Here is a 24,676-nt window from a genome sequence, read left to right as displayed (position 1 = left end):
TAATTGCAGAATATAGTTTTCCCATCCTTTAGATGTTCACCTAGTGGTGGTTTATATTCCATGAAACAGAACATTTGTTTCTGTGGTGGGTAAGCCTGGGCTAAAACAGATCTGACTGGGGGAAAAGTAACTTAATTTGTTCCCTCTTAAAATAGATTCTAGAAGTATGAACAAAGACAAACATTAATTGAATATTATTTCTCCTCATCTCCTCTTTCCCATGGCAAAATTGTTACCTTCTCTTTTTTTTTCCTTCCTACCCTTTCATTTCTGACTCTTAGCCATACAAAGTAGCACAGGTGAAGGACACTTGGGAAATTGTGTTTGCAGTTTGCCCTCCTGTAGCTCTCGCACGCTGCAGTCGCTCGGAGCGAGGGGACGCCGGCTAGCTGCTCCTTGTGTGGCCGCAGACGGGCGCTGCAAGACTGGCCGCTCCCAGGCTCTCGCCGGGACTGCCCAGGTAGCGGTGACAGCTGCGGCGTGGGTGACGCAGGCTGGTGTGCGGTACAAGGTCCCGAGATGAAAGAACGAAAGAAGGTACACTTGTATAGGTTCCAAGGAAACTTTATATCAACCAGGGTCCGGGGACAAGTGTCAAGGGAGAAAGGTATGGCTAGCCCTTATAAAGGGAGTGGGCGTGGGGTGGGGAGGCATGAGGGAACCAATAGGTGAAGGTAAAGGAAGGCTGACGTAACACAAAAGGCCCAATGAGAAGCACATGGGGGAGGGAGGAAGCCTTGAGAACAAATCAGGAGCTAGACTGGGAATGAGTGACATAGAAGTATCTCGAAAAAAAGAGGGGGGTTAACATGACTGACAGGGGCAGGAGGCAGCACCATGGGATTGACGTATCCATATAAGGGCTTAGGGGGAGGAACAAGGGACTCCTCACTTTGATGGGCAGGCCAGTGGTGGGAAAAACGGGGGAAAAACAACTTTGGAACAAGCCATCATAGGGGGTTTACACGATGGGGGGGGGGGGAAGGAACAAACCATTACTTAAACTAACAAAGAATAATTAATTTTCATAACAACTTCAACTTATACTTTTTAAAACACGCAATGCCACACCCTCCCACACTGCTCTCTGTAGAGGACTCTTGCACGGATTTGAGCTTTTCAGGTAAATATCTTCCTCCATTGTGCTTCCACTATGAACTGCAGCAGTATCCGGTGCAATGCTACGGACTTGGGGCTGGCTGGAAAGCTGCTGGTGGGAAAATAACCTGGAGGTGCTGGTCCACAGCCATCTGAATATGAGCTGTCAGTGCTGGATTAACAGTTGGACTCAATGATCTTAAAGGTCTTTCTCATACTAAATGATTCTATGACTCTATGAAGGGATGCTAGATACCAAATTTTAAACAATGGGTTTAAATATAGTATAGATATATTTCCGTTGGTTTGCTGGTAGTTAACAAACTACTTTTAGACCATAATTAGGAGCTTGGTTTTAACATATACTCCATGTTGAGAAGACTAAAAAAAAAAGTCACATAAAAATATTTTATGACTGTTCATGCAGAACTGAGGAGAAATGTAGGTTCTCTGAAATTTTCAGAGTAATATTTAGTGTTTCTCATTTGACTCATTGCTAGTGCCCTGTCAACCATTCTTTCAAAGGACTGCCTCCAATCACCTCACACATTAATGTTCCTTCGCCACAAGGAACCTTGCTGTTTTTTAGGGGCAATATACCAGTTAAGCTTTCCTCAGCAAACACTGATTTCTACACCTCTTGCTGGATAATTAATGAAAAGTCAGTGAAAACAGATTACATATCCTGGCTTAATGGATGGACATACTTTATCCTGTTTAGCAGCTTTATCATGGGGACAAGGGGAAGGACGGCTTTAAAAGAAATAGTCCCACATTAGGTATAAAACTTGCACCACCTCAGCATGTTGAAAAATGCCAAATTAAGTAATTTCCTCAACATTACTTACAATTATGCTGCTGAATAAATAAATTTTAAGGATAAAGCCTCTATAATGCAAATTCTACCCTAATGCTTTACTTAATGTCATTAAAATGTAAAGGCCAGTTAGTGAATTGCTAATATTTCTGCTTCTGTTCAGCTCCATACAGATGAGCCTGCAGTGCCTTAGAGCTACCTTCAAGCAACATAATGGGGACAGGGTTTTGATCTCAAAGCCATCCAATCTATAAAATGAACAGAAAATGCCAGTGCTTGTTCAAAGTGAGTATTTCATTAAGCCTAACTCTTTTGTAAGATTTCTGAACCATAAGCATTATGAGAAAGAACACCTTAGTATTGGAGTATTGGATTACTGGATTCAGTGGGCTGCTTTGGGAGTTTCTTTTTTAGTATCCTTTTTTGCCACAGCATTAACTTGTAAAAAACTAATACAGACTATCAGATAGTAGACTATTATAAAATATAAAACATATGTTTTTTTCCACTACTGTCTTTTGAAGGATGGAATAAATAAATTATATGTTATGGTGTAAAGTTTTTGTTGACATGGAGTTAGAATGTCTAGAGCTTCTGAGTAGTTCAGGTCAATCCAAATGAGTGCTTTATGTCCTTCCACTAAATACAGCAAACAAATAAGTATACTAAAAAATAAATGTTAAAAAATGTATGTGTGATGCATAATTTCCATAAGATTTTAGTAATGGTAGAATTTGCAAAAAAAATGCAATTTTTATCAGGCTTACTCATCACCAATCCTCATCTGTAAACTTATCTCTTTTGAATACTCCTTTTAAAGAACTGTAAGAAAACATAGGTAGAAAAAATTGAATTCTCTCTCATGCAGCCCAGTAACAAAAATTCAAGGTGTCTGTGACTGCCAGGTGACACAATGACAGTTGCAGGCATGATATGACTTTACAGATCATACATCAAAATCAGAGGCGCTTAAATTTTAATAAAAAACTTTTCCCCAAGCATAGACTATCAACTAAGTAATGAAATAAGTAAGCAGTGAAAGCAAGCCTCTAAAACTGCAGATCAATGAGCTTCAGATGGGACCCTATGTCAGATTATTTCATTTACGTGTTGTGATCAATATTTGCAAACTTGTATTAAAAAATTATGGTTATTAAAAATAAATATGCATATTTTGGAACTTTGGGAGTACAAAGACCAATGCAAAGTTCTAGAGAATTTCTAATGAGATATCCATTGAGTCTATGAAATTAGGGTTAATTTTGAAATAGATTTATTATATAAAATCTAAGATAAGGTAAAGCAAGTTTATACATTTGATGTGATTTTATAAATCTTGAATCTTCTAACTTATTTTTACTACATTTATGATTTTAAAAATTTATGATTTTAAGGCTGCCTAGCTAAGAAATGGTAAGGTTCATCTTATGCATGGGTTGAGACATATCCAGGGAACCTGAGCACTGCAACAGTAATGTAAGTTTTTTCCGGAAATCCTTAACTTGTCACGAGTAATGAAAAGTATTATATAAGTAAATTTAACTGTCCATCTTGAGTTTTAGCTCACCCCTTTTTCTTGCTTTTGCTTTCCTTTAATTCTGAAGATTTTTTGTTCTTTTTCTATATTTAATTCCTAGTGTAGCTCAGATTCTCTTTTTCTCTTCTTTTGTTGACTGTATTTATTTCTATTTTATATCCTTTTCCTGCTTTGAAATCTTTGTTTATTCTTCTTTCTTTTAGTATCTGTTTTCCAGTTATTTTTTCCCAAGCTCTATTCTTTTTAATGTGGTATTTCTGTAGCTGACATTTCACTTATCTTAGATTTTTTTTTTAAATTTAATTTAATTCTTAAGTTTGCATTAGCCTGTTTTTTCTAAAGAAGCTTTGCTTGTGCAAACACCATACTTTTTCAGCTGTCTATCTGTCTCACATCAGCAACTTCTCAATCTGATGGCTCGTTAACCAAAGCTGACAGAACAGCGGCAGAGTCTTAGAGATAAGGCATTTCCCAACAGGTTTGGGAAAGTTGGCAGTTGGCCGGGGGGCAGAGATCCAAATCAGCGTCCCATCGAGTGAGAGGCGGCTCCTGCTTGACCTCATTCTGAGCAGCAGCAGCCCAGGATGCCGGCGCTGCTGTCAGCCAGCCCCGAGCAGGCTGCGGCTTGCCTTCCGTGCAGGTGAGGAGCAGGGGTGGGCGGCAGCCCCAGACACGAGCACGGCAAGGATCTGCGCCAGCAATCTGCAGCCATCGGACAGCTTCCTCAGTTCCCTTTGCTCATTAACTTTTATTTTGCTCTCTTCCTCCTACACTGTCAAAGTTAAGCTAAGCCCAATGCTTTGACTCTGCAGAATGCTGTTACAGTGCTCAAGCTGTCCGACTTGTCCCTGATATTAATGACAACAGGCTTTGATGACCCGGCCTATTCCCCTGCATACAAAGTCGACTTATTTACTAATTCTGGATGAGGAAAGCAGATAGAATTATGGTTATCAAGTTGATACTTTTAGGAATAAAGGTCCTAAGTTACTGCATAAGAGAAGCTAAGTCAGTAGAGCAGTTTCTGAAGGCAGAAACATCTGAATTGCTGTGTTTTTACAGCAATTATTTCTTATCAGGAATAAGAATTCTATGTTGTCCAGTTTTTCAACATTTGTCTCTATTTGTAGGGGTAATTAATAATCCTATGCATTCCAACCAGTGAAACAAACAAACCCCAAGTCATCTATAGGAACAGAGGAAGCACAGTAGAAGGAGAAAAGTCATGCACAATGTACACTAAATTGCTCAGGGGAAGAGATGCTTCCGCTAAAGACACATGCCTGAGTCATATGCCTAATGCATATGCAGCACAAAAAATTAAACAAGAAGGAGCTTACAGGAAACACAGGTAACAACACAATATATAAATTCAGCTTTTTATACATTTAAAAATAATGTCACATCCCTCCTCCCCCCGCAACACACACTGTAAGGGAAAACTGCTAGAAGGGGCCAAAAGTATGTTCACTGCAGAAAACAGCACAAGTACAAGCTTGCTGTCTTTCAAACTCCCAGTGACTCCATGAAACTGCACTACTTTTTCCATAACAATGTTTAACTGTAGGTTCCTCTCACATCCTACTTAAATCTTAATAATTTCGATGATACAGACTCTGGTGTAAGGGAGGAATTTTATATTTAAGCTGTATGTGTCAGAGATGGAATCTGCTTAAAGTTCCTAACCCTTGGCCAAATACCATAGCTGTGAACTGTAAAAAGTGGGCATAATCTACTCCTCTTTCAGGTACTCTATCTTGGAAAAGATGCATTGAAGTATTTTTAAAAACACATTTTATTCAATATGCAATCCAGTCAGTATAAGTGAGGTGTATATGGATTATATTTGAAATCAGATGCCACAAAAGAAGTATGCAATATTTTGTTTACTTTCTGAATCATTTTATGGTTCACCTGAGAACCAGGCAACTTCATCTAGATAGGTATGAAAGCACTGGAGAAGCTCCAGATCAACAGGGAAAGGCCTAGTAAGTTTATGAAACATTGAGAGCTGAAGGATGTCAGTATTTACTGTGTTTTGGAGACATCTGTGGCCTCTAGTCTTACCGATTTTTACCTGGAAAAAAAAAATTATTGCAAACTAAGTATCATTTAAACAGCAATCTCTAGAGCTACAGAAAAAAATGAGAATATACCTGGCAAACAATAATGAAGGCAGCCTCTTAAGTGAGATGATCAGGAAGTAAATATATGACATGCATATGTATAACCAGCGTTCTGAAGAAATGATTTTTAGTTAGTTTTCTATTCACACTTACCTCAGTAATTCTAAGTCCTCTCTCCCGAATCCCTGGAGTTTGTATTCTCCTTTCTGCCATAAATAACTATAATGGATTTTTATCATCCTCCTCTCTACTACCTTTAATCCCACTTTTTCAGAAATGTTAATAAGAATGCATTAATTTAATAGTCTTCTTAGCCACTGCTCCTGCTAGCATGATCTACAATTCTGAATCAAAGTAAATTTTTTATTTAAAGATTATATTTTTTATATAATATACTTAGTTCTTGGTTGATCACTACTAAAAGGTTGTTTGTCATAATGAAGCTGCTGATAAAGCCATGGTGAAGAAAAGATCGAATATACATTTAAAAACACTGGAAAGCTTGAAATTCCTCCTCAAATATTTCCTCTATTTGTATTTAATGTGTCTACTCTGAAGTCATAATTTAATCTAATGTAGATCATGTCCTTAAAAAATTAACCCTTTTAAATTTCATACATTTTTCAACTTATTAAAAATTTCCATCAGTTTTCTCATCAATTTTCATGATGCATTCGTTCAAACAAATGGCACATTTTAGATACCAGCCTTTCTAGATTAGAAACTATAAGATAACTGATGCTCACCTAAAAATCATAGGACATAATGTGGAAATAAGCTGGAAATAAGCTGTGTGATCAAATTTTCAGGTAAAAAAGATGTGAAACTTTGTTACAAAATAATTAAAATCATCAAATTTGGATTCTGTATTTAAAGCTTAATCTGGATATAAAAATAAAGCAAATGAACAAAAAAATGGATAAAAATGAATTTTAAAAAGCACAAAAATATTCCCACACCAAACCACAATCAACCCCCTAAAACCAAACAACAAGAACCCCATAAAACCATCAGGGGAACTTATCAATCAGTGTGCCTCCAGCTAAACAAAGCTCTCATTTTATTTCCAGCAACAAAGGCAGGAACTACTCCCAGTAATTTACATACTTGCAGTTTACAGTTGTAAAATGTTCATTCCTATGTTCTTTTAAACATTGGCTCTTTGAAAAGAGATAATTTTCCTCTTTTAGATCAAAAGAGCAGGAAACTGTGTATTGAATTTCAAAAATCTTTCTGCTGGAGTTTAAGTAATGACTAAATGAGAAGCCATAAAGTAATGGCTTTATTCAGTTTCTGTTACTGACATCAGCCTGTTTACACACTGAACTGAATTACTTCTGGTACAGTATCTTTGTGTGGCTCCAGCAAAACAGCCATAGCTGAGACTTGTTTCACTACAGAATCAGATATTAGCTAATGTGCCTGGAAATGCTCTTTGCCAACTTTTCTTGATCTGGTGCTAACAGATATAGGAAAAAATCACTGCACAGTTTAGCTAGAAATTCACATGCCACTGGGGCAAGCCCAAGAGGCACTGACAACTGAGGCATTCCTCTTCTAAGTCCTGAAACAACAGGGCAATTGAGAGCAAAGATCATGGTATGGTGATCTCACTGTAACCATCATTTAGATTTTTGTTTTGTGTACGCCTGAAAGAGAACACATGGCTGAGAAAAAACTTTGTGAGAGAGGAGAAATTATTTTAAAATAGAATAGCCTATGCAAGTTCTGCCTTTTTTTTTCTTTAAAACTGAAGAAAGCCCTGAAACCACAAAGTTAAGCTTCTAATGTAGGCTAAGTGACATGAGCATTAAGTAGTGATTACAGGAACACAGAAATGCCATTGTGTCAGTAAAACAGAAACTTATCTACATATTAATTAAGTTAGGGAATTTGGTATGCACCTTTTAAATTATTTAATAAGCATATTTTTGTATTAAAAAATCCATACAATAGAAGTGCCTTCCTCTCAGGTAAGGAGAATTGCACCACAAAATAAGCCAGCAGAAGCTCCTTTTCTCCAATTACATACATATTTGGGGGGAAAAACAAAAAAGCAAAACCTACTGAATTGCAATCTAGTACTTGGTTTGCAGCGGGTACTGCTGCTTTCTTGGTATCTTTCTTCTTTGTCATTGTCAGCCATAAATTGTTGATTTTTTTAATCTGTGGAGTTGTATAACATTCTTATGTAAATGTTTCCTTATCCTCCAAAGCAGCAGACCTCTGCTGAGAAGACAAGCAATACTGCAGAGCTTTGCAACAAGATTTCAGGGCTTTGGATATGACCTTTGGGTGAGTACATTTTAACCAGGAAATTTGATTATCATGCATAACACCATTAGGGACTGCTTCTCCTTTGCTTGATTTAGAAAGGCATAGAGAAACTCTTCCATGAAGCTCAAGTTATTAGTGCCTATCTTGGAAAATTCTGCTCTGAATTCCTGAAGTTATATAATGCTAGGTTTGTCAACCTTCACACACAGCTGTAGTGAGAAATATGGTGCAGGCCTCCTCTCTCTGTTGAGAGTTCCACCCCTGTCATTGACCATGCTGAGTCTATCAATCAAATTTTTTTATGCAAGGCATCATCCTCAACTGCTGTAGCACAGCCTAAGTCTATCTATGTTGTAATTGAAGTTACTGTGTTGTAATAGTTCTTGAGCATTTCAGGCAATGCTCAGAAGCTTACTACTTTTACAATTAAGAGGAAAAAGGATGTGATAAGAAAGCAGTTCTAAGTCTTGCCCTGCTCATTATCTTATAGTTTTGGTTTATCCTTCAGAAGTTGAATAGCTTGAGACAAAGCTAAATAATTCTTGGCATTTGATTTAGGTTCAGCCTTTCTCTGGTCCTTATTAGTGCTACAGTTCCTTGCTTGAAAGGGTACAAGCAGCTTAGATTCTCCCTGAATTCATTCCAAAGCATGTTAACCTTAGAGACGTTTATTTGAAGTGAGTTGGGAAAAAGTACTTTTTTCCTTTTGTTCAACAAAGTAAAGCTATGATGTTTATCCTCATGCAGTCTATACTCTTAACTCTTAACTGATTTTACAAGAGAAAATTGCATCAAATTCATCTGGAGGCTTCAGCCAAATCAAATAATTCCCATCTCATAAAATATGCTTTTAGGGTCTGATTTTTAATTTACCATTAGAAAAATTTAAATTGTCCATTAAAAACACTACTGAGGGGAAAAGAAAAAGTCAAATGAATGATTTTGTAAAACTTATTGCTGGAGTTATAATTATGTCCTCAGAACATAATTATTTAGAACTTTTGCTTTAGTGAATCTTGTGAATAAGCAGAATTATTAAGATTCTGAATCAATTAACATCAAGCTTTTAACAGTTTTAATACATAACTTTGGAGAACAGAGGAGGGTCAAGGTAAGGCCAGGACTTCGTAGTTTAACATGCTCTTTTCTTTTACACATCTGAGGTGTCAGTGGTTTTGACAAGTAGCTTTTTGTGTAGCAAAACACAAAAGCTCCCTGTACAAGCCCCAGAATGACTAACGTGTATTTGATGAGTGAAAGATTTTAGATGATTTTCAAACCAGTATTAATGTTAACATCATGTCAAACTATAAAAGTAAGCAGGTTTGATCATAAAAAAATGACACAAAGTTCAAACAGTCTAGCCCGGGAGAATATTGCCAGTGGAGTTGCAGGATCATAAAAAGCAGACATCTGAATATGAATGTTTCAGTTAATTTTCCAATATCTCTTCCTAATTTTCTCAACAAAACTGAGCAATTACAATAAATGAATAGAGGTGTGAATGAGGTCCCAGACTTAAAAGAGGTAGATTGTTACTGATTAATACTACAGAAAAACAGAAAATTAAATTTAATTGTGCACATTAAAATAAAATATATTTGTCATCATCTGAAAAACAATAAACGTTATTGATGAAATAGCATGGCCTGGTAAAAACTCTTATGAAAGCTCCAATATTAGGATTTTACAATTCGTATACCAGCTTCAGTACCTTATTCAATGCCTTTACTATCTAATTATCTAAAGTCTTATTTTATTTAGTGACTTCAAATTACAGGGCATTTCTATTGATTTTTCAAGTGGAACTAAAAATTTCTCTTACAAACTGTTCTTCCATAAGTTGATGAAGCAAATCAGTAATTCCTGTTGTTTATTTCACTTCTTTTGTACACTTTTAAGAACAGAATATGATATTTCCTGGAAGAGTTTTTCACTGCCCTCTGAGGGAGCCAAAACATCTGTGTCAAAATAATTTCTGTAAATTACAGTAGAAAGGTGTTGGGTCTTATTCACTTTGTCAGAAGTGTAATGGGGAAGACTCCTCCATTCCCTTTTCATGTTTCCCCTACTATCAACTAGGGATTCATCCTTCTTGCTGCAGCCTTTTTACCATTCATCATTTTTATTATTTTTATCATTCATTCTTTAATGAGTATTTGACTATCCACAAAGCTGACCAGCATTTTTCTGGAGGTTTACAAAAAAGCACTGAAATGAGATTCAGCCACAGGATCTTCATTAACACATTCTGGTTTTCAAAAGTGGGGAAATTTTCTCACAGATTGCTGCATAGGAAAAGTCAAGGTAGATACGCTATGTTAGGCCAAAGATGTTTAGTTCTTGTGTTGTATATCACAGAATCACAGAATCTCTAGGTTGGAAGAGACCTTCAAGATCATCGAGTCCAACCCATCCTATCTTATACCTCAACTAGGTCATGGCACTAAGTGCCACATCTAGTCTCCTTTTAAACACATCCAGGGATGGTGACTCTACCACCTCCCTGGGCAGATGATTCCAGTGTTTGACCACTCTTTCTGTGAAAAACTTCCTCCTTCTGCTGAAACAGGAAAATGTAGGTACAGTTAAATCAACAGTGGTATGTGTTTTTTCAAATATTCAACTATCACCTTGTGATTGGAAGGAATTTGAGAGTGGTTTACAGGCTAGTTGATTCTTTCTTCTTTTCCTCAATGATAACATTCTGAGCCCAAAGTTATGTTAAAAAAAAAAAAAAAGGTGACTGAAGAATCAAGCCCAAATAAGGAAACATGACCTTATCTAATTTTATTTGTGGTATCCTACATATCTATATCATTTGTTAAAATAATTTAATAATTATTTTTCCTTCTTATACTTCATGTTTATATTGAAATAAATTATGCTGGGCAAAAAGACATTGTTTTCCAAAAGATTTGTGCCAGAAAATTACAAAAATTATATGTCAATATTACTTTGACTACTTTAGAAATGAAATTTAATATTGCCTATGCTTCCTTTCATCCAAAATCTTCCCAGAAGAAATTTCTTTGCTAGGTACATCTAGAAACATGAAGTGCCATTTAAAAAGACCCTGAAACATATTTCTGAAATTGAAGAACTCCTTCATAGTTCAGAAATTTGTCACTGGAAGATTAGTTGAAAACAATCATATCAGACTTTAACCGTTGACCTTTCTTTGGTGGTGGAATGATTTCTCTTTACGGCTTATCTACAAATGAGACTTATACTGACCCCAGTACATCGTGTCTTCCTTGTTACTGTGCGTTAATAGTATTCTAAGGACGCCTTTACTTCTCGTGTCCTCTGTTTATTCATTTTACCCAGGGGTCAATGCTTGCTGAAACCATCAGTAACTGTTGAAAATCTTCACATTTTCTTTGGAACCAGCTGCTGATTCTGAGACAAAAGGCCTTATACGGAAATACTTAGCAGTGAAGACCTATCATAAATAGTTTCCAAGCATATGTTAGAGGAATAACATAAGGTTTGACAGAATTATTTCCTAGGATTTATAATAGAATTAGACACTGTTGAAAAAGACAAAGGTGTTTTATATAGAAATGGATTAATAATACAAACCAGGGCTGACTGATACAGTTACAGGTACAGTGATATCACTCAATGAGTTCTTTTCCAAAAGATAATATTCAAACAATTTTCTTTATTATTGCAGATAGAAGAATAAGTAAAAAGTGTTGTCTAGTATTTTGGACAATTCTGAAGTGATTAATTTGTCTTTAAAAAAGTAAAATGAAAGGAAAATTATTGAAAGCTCTCATTCTTCCTATTGAAATCATATAATTGGATATTCTTTCTGTTTCTTCAGTTACACAGGTTGTCTGATTTTACATAGTAAAGGGAAATGTGTTGGCAAGAATAAGTTTAATAACAAGGTTATATAAACCATGTGAGTCAAGGTTTTTCATGTAAATCAAAGGGAAGATATTTTAAAATCATTCCTTCAATGCAAAAATAATGCCACTACACTGAATCACATGAGACCAAATGCATTACTTAAAGCTCATTGAAAAGTCAGAGTAAATACCAATGGCATACAACTCCCCAGTCCTAAACTGTCTGGAAAGTTGCCTGAGTAAGGACTTTAGTTTTTGTTTTGAGCTAAAGTCCTACTTCAGAGATGGATTCTGAAAAAATTCTTTCTATGAAGTGAAACTCAGATGAAAAATAGGTCCAAAAGCCCACATTCTGATGGGTCTGAGGAGGTGGGTGCTCTGCCCTCATGTGTTTTTGAGACCACCTCAGTAAAAGTGTCTCTGCCAAGGTGGAACATGATGATCGCTAACTGGCCCCTGAGGTCTCAGAGGAGGTTGCTTGAGGTATGTGTAGCACATCAGTTCAATCAGGGCCACTGCAGGAGGGTGCTATATCAGCAGGAGGCATTACTTTCCAGGCTTTTTGCTCTAACTAAATTCAGCAGCACAGCAGTTATTTCCCCTGAAGTTTGTTGTCTTGTAGAGATTGCCTGTGTTTAAAAGATGGGTTTATGAAATAACCGGAGCGAAGTAATTCTCTCTCTAAAACACATCACTGACAGGCTGCTTTTTGCCCTGAAACATGATGCTCTGTCTTCTTACATGTTCTATTTGGCTGATTTATTACACATCCTTTAGGTGAGAGAAAACTGACAGTTCATGGACTGTAATATATTTTATCTGGTTAGAAGTGCTGGTTTACTGAAATCTAAACAGTTAAGAATAAAATATATTTTAGCAAAGAGTTTTGTTTGTTTTGTTGGTTCACTTTGTTTGTTTTTTAAAGGGCAAAAAAGAATTGCAGAAATGTTGGCATTTTGCTAATACTTAGACTTTTAATGAACTTTTTTTTGCTTTAACTTTTCACTTTTAAACATCTGTCATAACAACTGGAAAGTTTTTAATTAATCTGAAAAACATTTTGTTCCAAATTTTATTTTGAAGATATTTGATGTTTAATATTTCTTTAAAAAAAAACAAAAGAAAACACAACAGGATTTGCACTGAAGATAAAATCCTTCTCTTTCTGTATCTATTAAGGGAAAAAACAATATATGTGTGCATTATATATTCATTATAAACACAGGTACCAACACACCTACATACATTTCAAAGCAGATGTGTGTGAAGAACTTGAGGAATGGTGAGTAAATAGGGTATGGTGAGTAAATAACAGCATCACCTGGAAATGGGTGCTTTCAGTCTGAAAAGCCAAACACATCTTGGAATGCATCAAAAGATATGAAGACAGCAGGTTGAGCGAGGTGATTATGGCCCTCTACTCTGCTCCTGTGAGACCTCATCTGGAGTGCTGCATCCAGATGTGGGACCCTCAATATTAAGACATGGATCTGCTGGAGCAGGTCCAGAGGAGGGTCACAAAGATGACCAAAGACCTGGACCACCCGTTATGCAGACAGGCTGAGATTTGGGGTTGCTCAGTCTGGGGAAGAGAAGATTCTTAGGAGACATTATAGCAGCCTTTCAGTACCTAAAATATATCTTATAATAAAGCTGGAGATGGACTTTTCAGAAGGGCATGAAGGAGTACAACAATGGGGAATGGTTTTCAATTGAAAGAGGATATTTTTAGACTAGATATGAGGGTAATAAAACAGTGGAACAATTTGCCCAGCAAAGCTATGGATGATCTATCCCCGGAAGTGTTCAAGGTCAGGTTGGATGAGTCTCTGAGAAATTTGGTCTTTGGAAGGTCTCACCACCTCTGGCAGAGTGCTTGGAACTAGATGATCATAGTCACTCCCAACCCAAACCATTCTATGATTTTATGATTATACAGTAAATGTAAAAGAAGAACAGAAGCCTATTTTTTTTCATCGTTAAGTCATCTGTCATTTTTATTGAATACTGCTAGACACCAGTATTTGTAAAAAACAAAAACAGGAACAGCAATGGCATTTTCAGTATTGTGTTATGCAGTTCTGTGCAGCTACTTCAATTAAATTACCATGATGATAAAATGTATAAGAAGTGTTTACACCTCCAGTGGTTCTTCCCTTGAGGAGCTGCACAGCAGAATTATAAGCCACATAGGGACAAGTTGTAGGATTCATGACAGACAGAGAGGGAATTGCCTTGTCAGTCTCACAAGTGTGAGGATTGCAAACGGAATCTCATCAAATGTAATTTCTATTCCGCTTGGTACATCAAATGCCTCAACTAAAATTCCACATTATACTGTGACTGAATGAACTTGCTCCTTCTGGACAGCTGCATTCCCTGAGCCTTCCAGTACCCTGAAAAGATAACAAAACTGTCCCTAAGAATTAAAAGTAAAAGATGAGATAAACAGCGAGAATTTGGGAGTTGTTAGTGCCATGTTTTTGCCTATCTAACTGCAAACAGAGAAGGACAAGTTTCTTCAGCTTGCATTAAGCATCCTTTCATCAAGATCAATGTACTCTTTGGTGAATTGGTGGGAAATACTTGATATTGCAATAAATTTAATAGCAAACAAATGCCAAAAAGAAAACAATACTTCTCCATCCTGTATGTTTCGCTTCTGTGTTACAAAGGCTTACATACTATCATATCTTTAGAGAACAGAGAATATTTCTCAGTTCCTTGTAGTTTATCTGAGGTGGTCTCAGGTGCTGTCAAAGGTGCTAGCTGTTTTTAAAATCTCCAACAATACTAAATAATGTTGTCTTTACACATACATTAATTCCAAAATATAAACTGGACATTCCTAGGAACCCCATGATGAGAGCTAGCAATGTTGAATTTCACCCTCAATCAAATTGAGCAGTGGTGGCTTAGCAGTGTCTAGCAGGTCATGTGAGGTCGGGACCAACACATGTATGCTTGTGTTTCATTTATTACAAAATGAAATGGGATTTCCTGGTGATCCTAACTAGTTCTGATTCAATAATGTCTAGGTTAGTATTTCTGTCCGTGTTAGCAGCAAGTCCCATGATAGTCTGACAAACTCTTTGAAGCAGGTGGCTTTGCTCTGCAGCAACTTGCCACCAATGGCATCTCTGTCGTGTAAGGAGAGATGTCACTGCTTAGCTCTCAGTGATTTATATCCTCTCTGAACACAGTAATTCTTTGCTTCTGATTATTGTTCTTTGGAAGTCTGTGATTTTAACCACAAACAAAAGTAATTTTGATTTTCAGGAACCTTATGCAGGTGATCGCTGAATAAGTGTTCATACATGCTATTTAAATGTATAGTTTTATACAAACAAAATAGTTAAACATGTAAATAATAGTGAAATAGATCTATATATAAAAGGAAGAAATCACTCCTCACTAATAATGGAGAACACAACCAAGGGAAAATTATGGTAAGCTAGAAAAAATATTTAAAGCAGACAATATTAGTGTAGGGGTTAAAAAATTCATGTTATCCTAAAAGACAGATCCAGGAAATTCTGTGGTTATTTAAACCTAAAAATACATATGTATTAATGTAGGAAAATATATTTTCAACACCCGTAATTTTAGTGTGCAGATAGTTTGAATTTCTCTGATGTCTCAAACCAACCATTTTGAAAGAGGGGTTAACTAACTTCACATTTAATCATAACGTACAGCTGTTGAGATTTAAGACATTTTTAATTTAAACTTAGTTTCTACTAGAGTAGAACTGTGAAGAAGATACTCTAAGTATTGTATTTCTTAAAATTACATATTTTTAGTATGAAATATGACATTTAAAATGACATATTTTTAATTAATTTATAACATAAATAGCAGTCCTAAATTCTCAGAATCTTTTCTTCTGAAGTTAACATCCTCAGTTTAGGGAAAATGCAACATGTGCAACATATGCTCATTTAAAACAAAAAGACTTCTTCAAAGCTTGTATTGACATATTTTTGACATTTGACATACAATATGCATGAGGGTAGCATTCAGGTTGCTAATTTATGGATGGAAAAGTTAGAAGAAAGAAAACTGAAGGTTATTCCAGTAGTGCTAAGTATTATCCTTATGGAATGTGTTGAAAAATAAGTTTAGGTATCTTCCCAAACACTGACAACAAGAAAATGTTTTCAAAGTGATATTTATTTTACCTGAAGAAAGCATATAGTTCTACTGTGAGTATTTTGAGCTTTTTTCAGGCAGTCAATTCTTCTTCTACCTATTTATAAGCAATTATCAGAGCCCTATGAGATTAATCAAAATGAATCTTGAATGATTTCTGTTAATTATACTAAGCAGAAACTTGGCTGAGAGGGTCAAGTGTCTTAATATGCACTCAAAGTGCTCAGCATTTTAGAATAAAATTGCTTTGATCTTTGAAAAAATTATTAAAAAAGGAATTAATTTTGCTAACTGCATAGTTCTATATTTTTCCAATATATTTTTTTAAAGAATTTAATGGAGGTCTAGAACTTCACAAGATAAAATTAAACTATTCACAAAAAGCTTACTTTCTTGTAATCTAAGCAGAATGTCACAGGTCTATAAAGGATCAGAAAAAAATAAAGTGAAAATTGCAAAACATCCTTCCTAGAAAAGACTTATGTGTGCTATAAATTAGTTGCCTTATGGGCTCAAATTGAAAATGTGGAGAGGAAACCAGAGTTGTCTGTCATTGTTCTTTACTTCCAAGTAAATAAATATATTCAGTCATCTTTAAGTCTTAGGTTTTGCCATTTGTTTGGGTTTATATGGTGTTCATTTGAGAATACACTTGGGAAAAAGTGCTCTGTAATCCATGTGCTCACAGCCAAGATGGTTATGGACATCACGTGTATCTGTGCTCATGGCAGAGCAAGAAAAAAATTAGTTTTTCATTAGAGCAATAAGACATATGGATAGAGAAGGAGTTGCATACAATTATTATTTATCCATGTATAATTATACGCATTATTTTTGTAACATGGACATCTGCTTAAAATGTTTAATATCTTATAGTAATTATTTTAGATAAAGAGAAATGTAAGTGGTTTGGTCACTTAATACTAATGAGCAACTGACAGTGATAAAATGTTATTAAACTGTTCGCATTTATAAAACATCAGTACACAAAACATATTTTGGCTCTCTCTTCTTAGCTATCTAGGACATTATCAGTCATGCAGAGCCATATGTCATGAGAAACAATTATAAATTATCAGCTCCTTATTGTTTTATTGCTGAGAAGGGGAAAAACCCCAAAAAACTAAAAAAGCAAAACTGCAAAACCTCGGGAAAAAAAAAACAAACAAACCCTTCTTTGCACACATGAAACAGATGTCTTAAAAATTTCATTTTGAGTCTCACACAAGTTTTAAGTTGAACCATTGAGATTTAAATTTCAGGCAGCATAATTCATTTTTAAAATTACTGTCCTTCTTAGAACCACATGCAGAACTCTTAGGTTCCAAACATCTAAGCAACTACTTTGTCAGTATGATTCCTCTTCTGCTCTATCAAAGACTTTCCACAGATTGCTTTTCATAGGGGTGTATGTCACCCTAGAAAAAACTTAAGAGCAGTTGCATAATAAAATGGCTCAAAGAGTTGCAACAACAAGCAATTTCAACAGCATGGAAAAGTGGAATTCAAATTCAGACCCCTACATACAGATGTCTACAAAGGAGTTCTCTACATGAGATTTAGCCAAGCATTCATTAGAACCAAGAAAGATCTTGGAGAGATGCCAGGCTCTCTATATGCTTGATCAAAGTTGGTTATGTCACCCTAATGATTAGAAGGCATCCACCTGTGGAAAGTTTAGGTCTTTCTTCAGAGGTGCCAAATGTTGCATCCTTACAAAGCACAACTTTGTAAGGATGATAACTTTTACATAAGTAAAAGTCTAGTCTCAGGAACTCAAGTTACTGTTTAACAAATGTATTTATGCATGACAGTAAGAAATACTAACCATCCTTAGGCCTTTTTTTTTTCTTCCCTCCAACATGCAAATACAGAATATGCTTGTTTGGGGAACCTACAGGAATGATTTCTCCAGTATGTGCATTATTTGTAGATATTAGTCTTTAAAAATGCTAATTAAAATAACTCTTATTGAAAAATGTGTTGCCAGACAACTTTGCTCAGATAAAAAGCACAAGCAAAGCCTAATCCTGGGGTAATATTGCAATACATTAAAACTAAAAGAAAGAATATGTTTCTCTCTACAGGTCAGGGTATCAGTACTGAAAAGTATTTCTTCCCCCCCCCCCCCCCAAAATAACATTTCACTATTTCACTGGAATAATCAGATTTGCATCAGAGAATTTTGTAATGTTAGACCTCAAAGATGTATAGTGTACCTCTTGAGTTTTTAAATTAGCATGTTGATACATTGCTTTGCTCGATTAAAAAGCACAGTCAAAAATAGTGATGAAGTTCACTCCTAAAATGTGTTAGTGAAAAGGGTATTGCATAGGGCTGAGCTGAAATGTCAGTCTTAAAAAGCAGCATTGTTAACAAGATAAGAAGAGTTAACAAGATAAGAAGAGTTTTCTTCCATGAGTTTCTGAGACAAAGATTTATCACTTGCTTGTTGAGCTTGACTGACTATGAAAAGAAACAAGCAATTTCACCTCAGAGACAGCACATCTTCAGAATTTACTGTGACACCCTGACTTTTGAATTTTTCACTCAAGTCCACACAAAAGAGCCCTATGATTCTACTTACCAGAACTCAGGCTCAAAGTTTAAATTAATGCCAGAAGTAAAGTTTCAAATTTTCAGCTGGAATTGGACCAATTAAATTGTTCAGCTTGATTCTGTCTAAATTTCATCAGGGTAGTTATGTTTCTGTTAGAGTTTTTCACTGTCTTCATAAGATATACTGCTTACTGTTAATGGAACATGTTTTGGGGCTTTTTTAGCACTCCTATTGTGTTTCCAGAACTGAAAAGAAGTTTCTGGGGTGCTTTGATCAAGACAGAAGATTTTTAAAGAGATTTTTTTAGGGATTATAGAGTTTTAAAAACAAGTCTGTGCTTATGTGCTCAGAGAGCTGAGATTTTTATGCATTTGAATTAGAATTAGGCTTCATGAGAGATCAGCCACTGAAGCCTGCAGAAGTTCTCTAGAGAGCACTTACAGAAAATTATTTTCCTCAAATCATATGCTTTTTATGGTTGAATACTGAAAGTCTGATTTTATTTCCTATGGAAATCAGGGTTAATATGTTGGGGTTTTTTTATGTTCAGAATATGACAGGCCCCGGAAGGTAGTTTCTCAATGTCCTGTGAATCCCTATGGGGGATACTCTGGAAGGCAAAGAAAGGAAAAATCATTGAGATAAAAATGAATTTGCCTTTTCTGCATATTTTTCTGCTTCTTAAAGATAAATCACTCTTTATTTTTCTATTGTATATCTATAAGGCAGACAGAGAGCATATATTATATTTAATTTCTTATTTACTTTATGGCATTCAAACAATACTTTGCTTTTGAATTCTTTGAAATCGATTACTTCTCTGCATTATCCCTTAGTCTATGGATCCTAATTCAAAATGATAATTCTGCTCTAACACTAAGAATATTTCAGGTGTGATCAGAACCCTTTTGATGAAGTTACCCCTGAGCCTAAAGTTTTCATCTGTACTGTTCTTTGCTGCTGACATTTTGGACACTGACTCTACTCCAAAGTCCTTTGCGAGGAACAAGAATTTTACCATAGTGACTTTGTCTATTTAATAAGAAAAAAAAATCTTGTTAGAATCAGAAAAGAAGGAAGAGGAAAAAGAAATGAAAAAGAAAACTCAGTTACATCAAACAATGGCAAACAAAAATAATTGTCTTTGGATCTTTTCTCTGAATTATCATGCAAAATATACATAATAATGAATAATGCAGAAAAAGCTGTGTCTTCTGGACAATGATTTAGTTCTTACACAAGGTATAAGGCTGTCTGATATAATGAGGGAAGAAACAGAGAATAGGGGAAAGGTACTCTTCCAAATCAATGCATCAAATGAAGTAGTTCAAGGTTTTCTTAAAAAAGAAAAATCCTCAATTCATTTATTCTTTTCATTTTAGAGGGTACCAGCTAAAAATGTCAGCAGAATAATGCTTTTAAAATAACTTTGATGGCGATAACAATTTCTTTGGTTAATATACTGCTGTGCTAAAGAACAAGCTCTGGTTTCAGAGATTAATTTGGTCATAAATCCTCTATCAAAAATATATAAGTTAAAATATAATAATAATAAACATTTTAACTTCGAATTTGCCCACTAAAAGGAAATAATATCTTCAACTTCAGAACTGAAATTTATGTTTGTATTGCTCTGATTTGTGCTGAAGTTTCAGCAACTCATTTTTTGAACTTACCTATCAGAACAGTATTGTAACTAGAAACTTAGATTAGAGGTCTCTGGGTCAGTTTTGCATAGTGTTTATGAAAGATTCTTTTAATAGCAGTCCTCAGCTCTGACCATAGGAGCATTTGTCTGTGCAAATGTTGTGCAATAGTGTCTACTTCCTTTTTCCAGCAAATATTTAATAAATTCATAAGAAGGTTCATATTTAAATATATTCAGCTTTTATGCATGTAGTTGAATATGTGAGAGGGAAGGAAATGAAGCATCTCAGTGAAGTTCTCTCCTAAATGAAAGAACTTCAGTGAGATAATCACAGATTATACTGCATAAGATCTTTTCACACCCTCTGTCTACTCAGTAATTTTTTCAGAAGTAGACTTTAAAATATATAATGTTTTTCTTTGACATAAATAAATGATTAAACTTTTCATATGAACTGTGATGTAGCATGCACCATTTGAGCCTCCATAATCAAAACTTGAGACATAAATGAGGTATTACAAAACATTCACAAAGTTTGCATTTGAGAGTCACTGATCTCTATGTGTTGTACATATTTATTTTCACTTGATGTAGATACTTTTAAGTAACTATTTTTAATATAGATTTTAATATCCCAGGTATTTATTACTAATTTACTTGCTTCTCACACATCACCTTTGTGATTACCTTATTAAAATACTGTTGCTTCTGTCCTATCCAAAGCTCTACTAGTAAAGTTTGGAAGCATTTTTAGAGTATTGATACCTGAGAAAAGCATGAGCAAACTTGAGTTTGCTCAAGAATTCTTGAGTGCTTGAGCTAACTCAAGAAAAGCTTGAGTAAACTGCTTCTAGACTTTAGGGGTAAAAATAGCTTTTTTTTTAATGTTTATTCTGCCAGTGATGGCGAATGTTAGTGATTTCTTTCACTAAATTCACTTAAGGTATGTAATACTTCCTTCTCCAGCCAAAACAGAAGTCTTATTTCTAGCAGATTTTAGTTTCAGAGTGGGCAGACCAATACTTTTCTTGTGTATTCCTGATGCTTTTGGAACTCATTCATTATTTAGACTTTCAATTAAAACCAAAAAAAAGGGAAACACTATTCCTTTCAAGGATTTCTTTCATTAAACAAGTTGAAATTTTGGCTCAAACTATGAAGTGAGAATTTAGTCAAGTAATGGATACACTGGTTTACATTTTGAATGAGTAACTGGATGAATTTCCAGGTCACTATTCAAGTGAACTTAAGGTAGACTTGCCAGCTGGTAACATTTCCTATCATTTGGCCCATGGTAGTGCCTGCTACCAAAGTGACGCCTCTGAAACAAGCAGTACTGTTGATTTTAAAATAACAGTTTTACAGTTTAAAAAGAGATCATGAAAAGACCTATTCTTTTCCTGACTCCAGTTCAGAGTTCCCTCCAGGCCTGAAACAGTTTCTCCCTCTTTCATGCCATTGTCAGAATTAAAATCTTCCTCCTTTTTAATTTAAGAAGTAAAATTAGTTTGAATACCACATCAGAAGGAAAATTGCACTCAGGAACACAATCAACTGTACTTTCTTTTATGGATGTATTAAAGACAGCTAAAAAAAGGCTAATAGTGATAAAGAAAAAGGATATGAGTTTATTCCTGTGCAACTGACATCAAAGGATGATATTTGAAACTAAAATAAAAACTACACTTATCTCATGAAGTATTTTTGGGGTGTGTGTGAGAAAGTAAGGTTTTTGTTCGACAGGGACAGCAAAATAAAACAAGTCTCAATTGATTTGTACTTGACTCTTAGCTGGCTAATTCAAAGAGGTTTATTATTGACTTCAACACCCAGTGGTACTAAAGATACTTTGTGGTTAATACTGAAAGAGTGCTAATGTGTGTGTTTCTGCATTTGAGACAAGTAAATATTGACGTTCACCTTAGCTGTAAGCACAGTAAAGACCAGGCCTTTTGATTTTCTTTCTTATGAGGTATGTGCAGGTGTGTGTATAAGGTCATGACTTCTTGTGGCATGCGATGTGGCAGTTAATATTATATTCTCTTGTGTTCTGCCCATACTGTGTAACTAACATGATTGTGTAGATTAATTTGGTGGACAAGGTTTTCTAAGTATGGAAAGGCAAACCAAAAAGTATAGCCTAGCATGCTGTCTGATCTTAAACAGAAAATCAAGCATTTGGATGTAAATTTACAAAATTAGAATATAGTTGGTGTGTACTTCAGTGTGCTGATCTCCAAAAACAGATGTTTAGGCCTCTTGCAGCATCTCCACTTTCTACTTGCTTTGTTAGAGATCTTAGCAGTCGCAAAGTTGCTACCTTTTTATATTGATCATAAATTTTAACTTTGAAAGCTCTGTTTCTAGTCACATACCTTATTAGTATGTTTAGTCCTATGATTTTGTAGACATAAATGCATGTATGAATCCATTTCATTTGTTCTATGTGAAGTATATAATTATATTACATAACCAATTAAATCTGCAAGAAAAGCTACCTTTATTGAAGGAAAACTGTTCATATCATGGTCCTGTATGTATCTCAATATGAACAAATGTTGGCATCCATTTGGAACATGAGGGAAGATTAGCAGACCTTTCCACAGAAACCAGCTTGGACAGACTTAATAGTTGGATTTGTCACCAAAGCAGTTCATACAGTTGCCTTTGGGATCCTGTGACAGTAAACTTTTGGAAAGTCCAAAATCAGCCCATGTCTCCTCCTGTACTGGGTGAGTAAGTATCAAGCCCAAGTCTATTGTTGATAAGGAAATATCAAGTATCGGTTTCAGGAAAAAATAAAAGATGTGGATTTAGAAAGGGAAAGCAGATTCTTTAATTATGCTGTATTTTTAAAAGAAGAACTTTTTTTTTGTGCTCACTGTGCCAGGTGAGAGACAAATATAATTTCACTATAAGAATAGCTCAAATCCATGGAATAGAAATATATATTTAGTAAATTTTACATCAATTATTTAAAGCTGTTGGGTTAGACAATACAAAGAGTTGAAGCTGCTAACTCTAGTGTTGAGGCTATGCTCCTATGTGATTTTGCTGCTCGAAGAGGGTTTCCATAAAATCCTTATGTATAAAGAGAGATTTCACTGAAGATACATAATGAAATTTTAAGATTAATGAAAAGTGTATTTCTGTTCTAAATCAGTCTTGTTGATTATAAATATAGTTTATAAAGTCCAATGATCTGAAAAGCGTTCAAAGAAAAGGAAATAGAACAGTTCAAATACATATGCCTTGAAATTACTTCAGAGGCTTAGCTAAGAGGAGTAAGAGTTTCCATTATATAAGCATACATTTGCCATCCAAATGAGGGACTCATTAGAAAATAAAAAACACGTGTTGGAGCAGGCTGCAATGCACTTATTTTTATCACAGAGCCTTTGATTATGCCAACCGTGTAATTCTACCTTGATCCTTCCCACAACAGTTCAGACGTGTTACTGTACAGACATTCATATATTTATTGACTGCAATAAAACTACTCTGACTGCAAAAATTTAGTCCATTATGTTTGTGCAAGACCAGGTCTGCTGGTGAACAGAGGTTAACCTCTGCTGCAGAGGTTAAGAGTGAAGATTCAAAAAATAAAACATAAAGAGAGAAATTCAGGATCCATATGCTAAATAACAATAAGTATGAACTAGTGTATATGATATTAGCTGAAAAGGTTTGGGATTTGATTGTGACCACTCCAGATACTTTTTAAAATATAGAAATACCGGTGGACTAACAGCAGTAGTTCTCGAATAACCAATCTGAAGATTCGAAGAGTAGCAGCAAAATTTTTACTCTGTCATGGTTAGAAATAACAGAAGGAAAAAGATCATATGTATATCTGCTATTGATTCTCAAATTAAGAGAGTTAGAAGAAAAAGCTTAAATGATGTACATAGGAACATACAGGGAATCCTGGTTTCTGTGCTATGCAGAGGAAAAATACATACTGGAATAAATAAAGGAGTTTTATAAGTCATAAAAAACCCAAATCACTAAATTATTTGAAGGGAGGGGTAATCAGACAAATCAGAAAAGAAACAATTCTGATAAGTTCTGTAAAAAACAGACAGTGGCATGGGCAATATCAAAAGCAACACAAAAATTATGTCAGATATCATACTCGTATGTTTGGATTATTTTCCACGATATAGGTATTCTAAATTACCACCACATACATGCAATGAGGTAAAAATACAACAAACAATTCAAATATTTAACTACAGATTATTTATTATTCAAATTTTAGACTGTGAAATATACAAAAATTTTCTAATGAAAAATTTATGCAGATAATTTACAAATGAATGGAATGGTTCTACCTTTCAAAAAAAAAAAAAGAAACTTATGGCTGTTTCTGAATCTTAGATCTGCATGGCAGATCCTATTAAAAATATTTTAGGTTCTGATTTTATGAATTTTCTGTATTTACATGTCAGTTGGAGAAGAATATGATTATTTAAAACTCTTTACCACCATGACTCCAAGGAATCAATACTGTTTTCAAATTTCTTTAATTCTTAAGACGTCTGCATCTGGGCCATGCAAAGTGATTTCCTGCCTTTCTGATGACAATGACGTCTGCTGCT

The 24,676-nt window shown here is 35.1% G+C and overlaps 1 long non-coding RNA gene across 8 annotated transcripts in view; it reads left to right on the top strand.

Moving 5' to 3' along the window:
• Window positions 1-754: 754 nt before the first annotated feature.
• The window catches only part of LOC135293860 (uncharacterized), a 248,147-nt gene continuing 224,225 nt past the window's right edge, over window positions 755-24,676 (top strand). Inside the window, exons 1-5 of one of the 8 annotated variants that reach the window (XR_010355956.1) lie at window positions 758-1,123; window positions 2,079-2,200; window positions 3,310-3,391; window positions 4,615-4,803; window positions 7,795-7,873. This is a non-coding gene — a long non-coding RNA (uncharacterized LOC135293860). Of the gene's footprint in view, window positions 1,124-2,078; window positions 2,201-3,309; window positions 3,392-4,582; window positions 4,804-7,794; window positions 7,874-11,185; window positions 12,512-24,676 lie in introns of those variants that run through there. The other 7 variants (XR_010355954.1, XR_010355955.1, XR_010355952.1 and 4 more) reach the window with 7 other exon arrangements.

Source organism: Passer domesticus, chromosome 2 (assembly GCF_036417665.1).
Source record: "Passer domesticus isolate bPasDom1 chromosome 2, bPasDom1.hap1, whole genome shotgun sequence".
In the NCBI taxonomy this organism is placed as follows: Eukaryota; Metazoa; Chordata; class Aves; order Passeriformes; family Passeridae; genus Passer; species Passer domesticus.
This window is presented reverse-complemented; position numbering and strand designations above follow the sequence as displayed.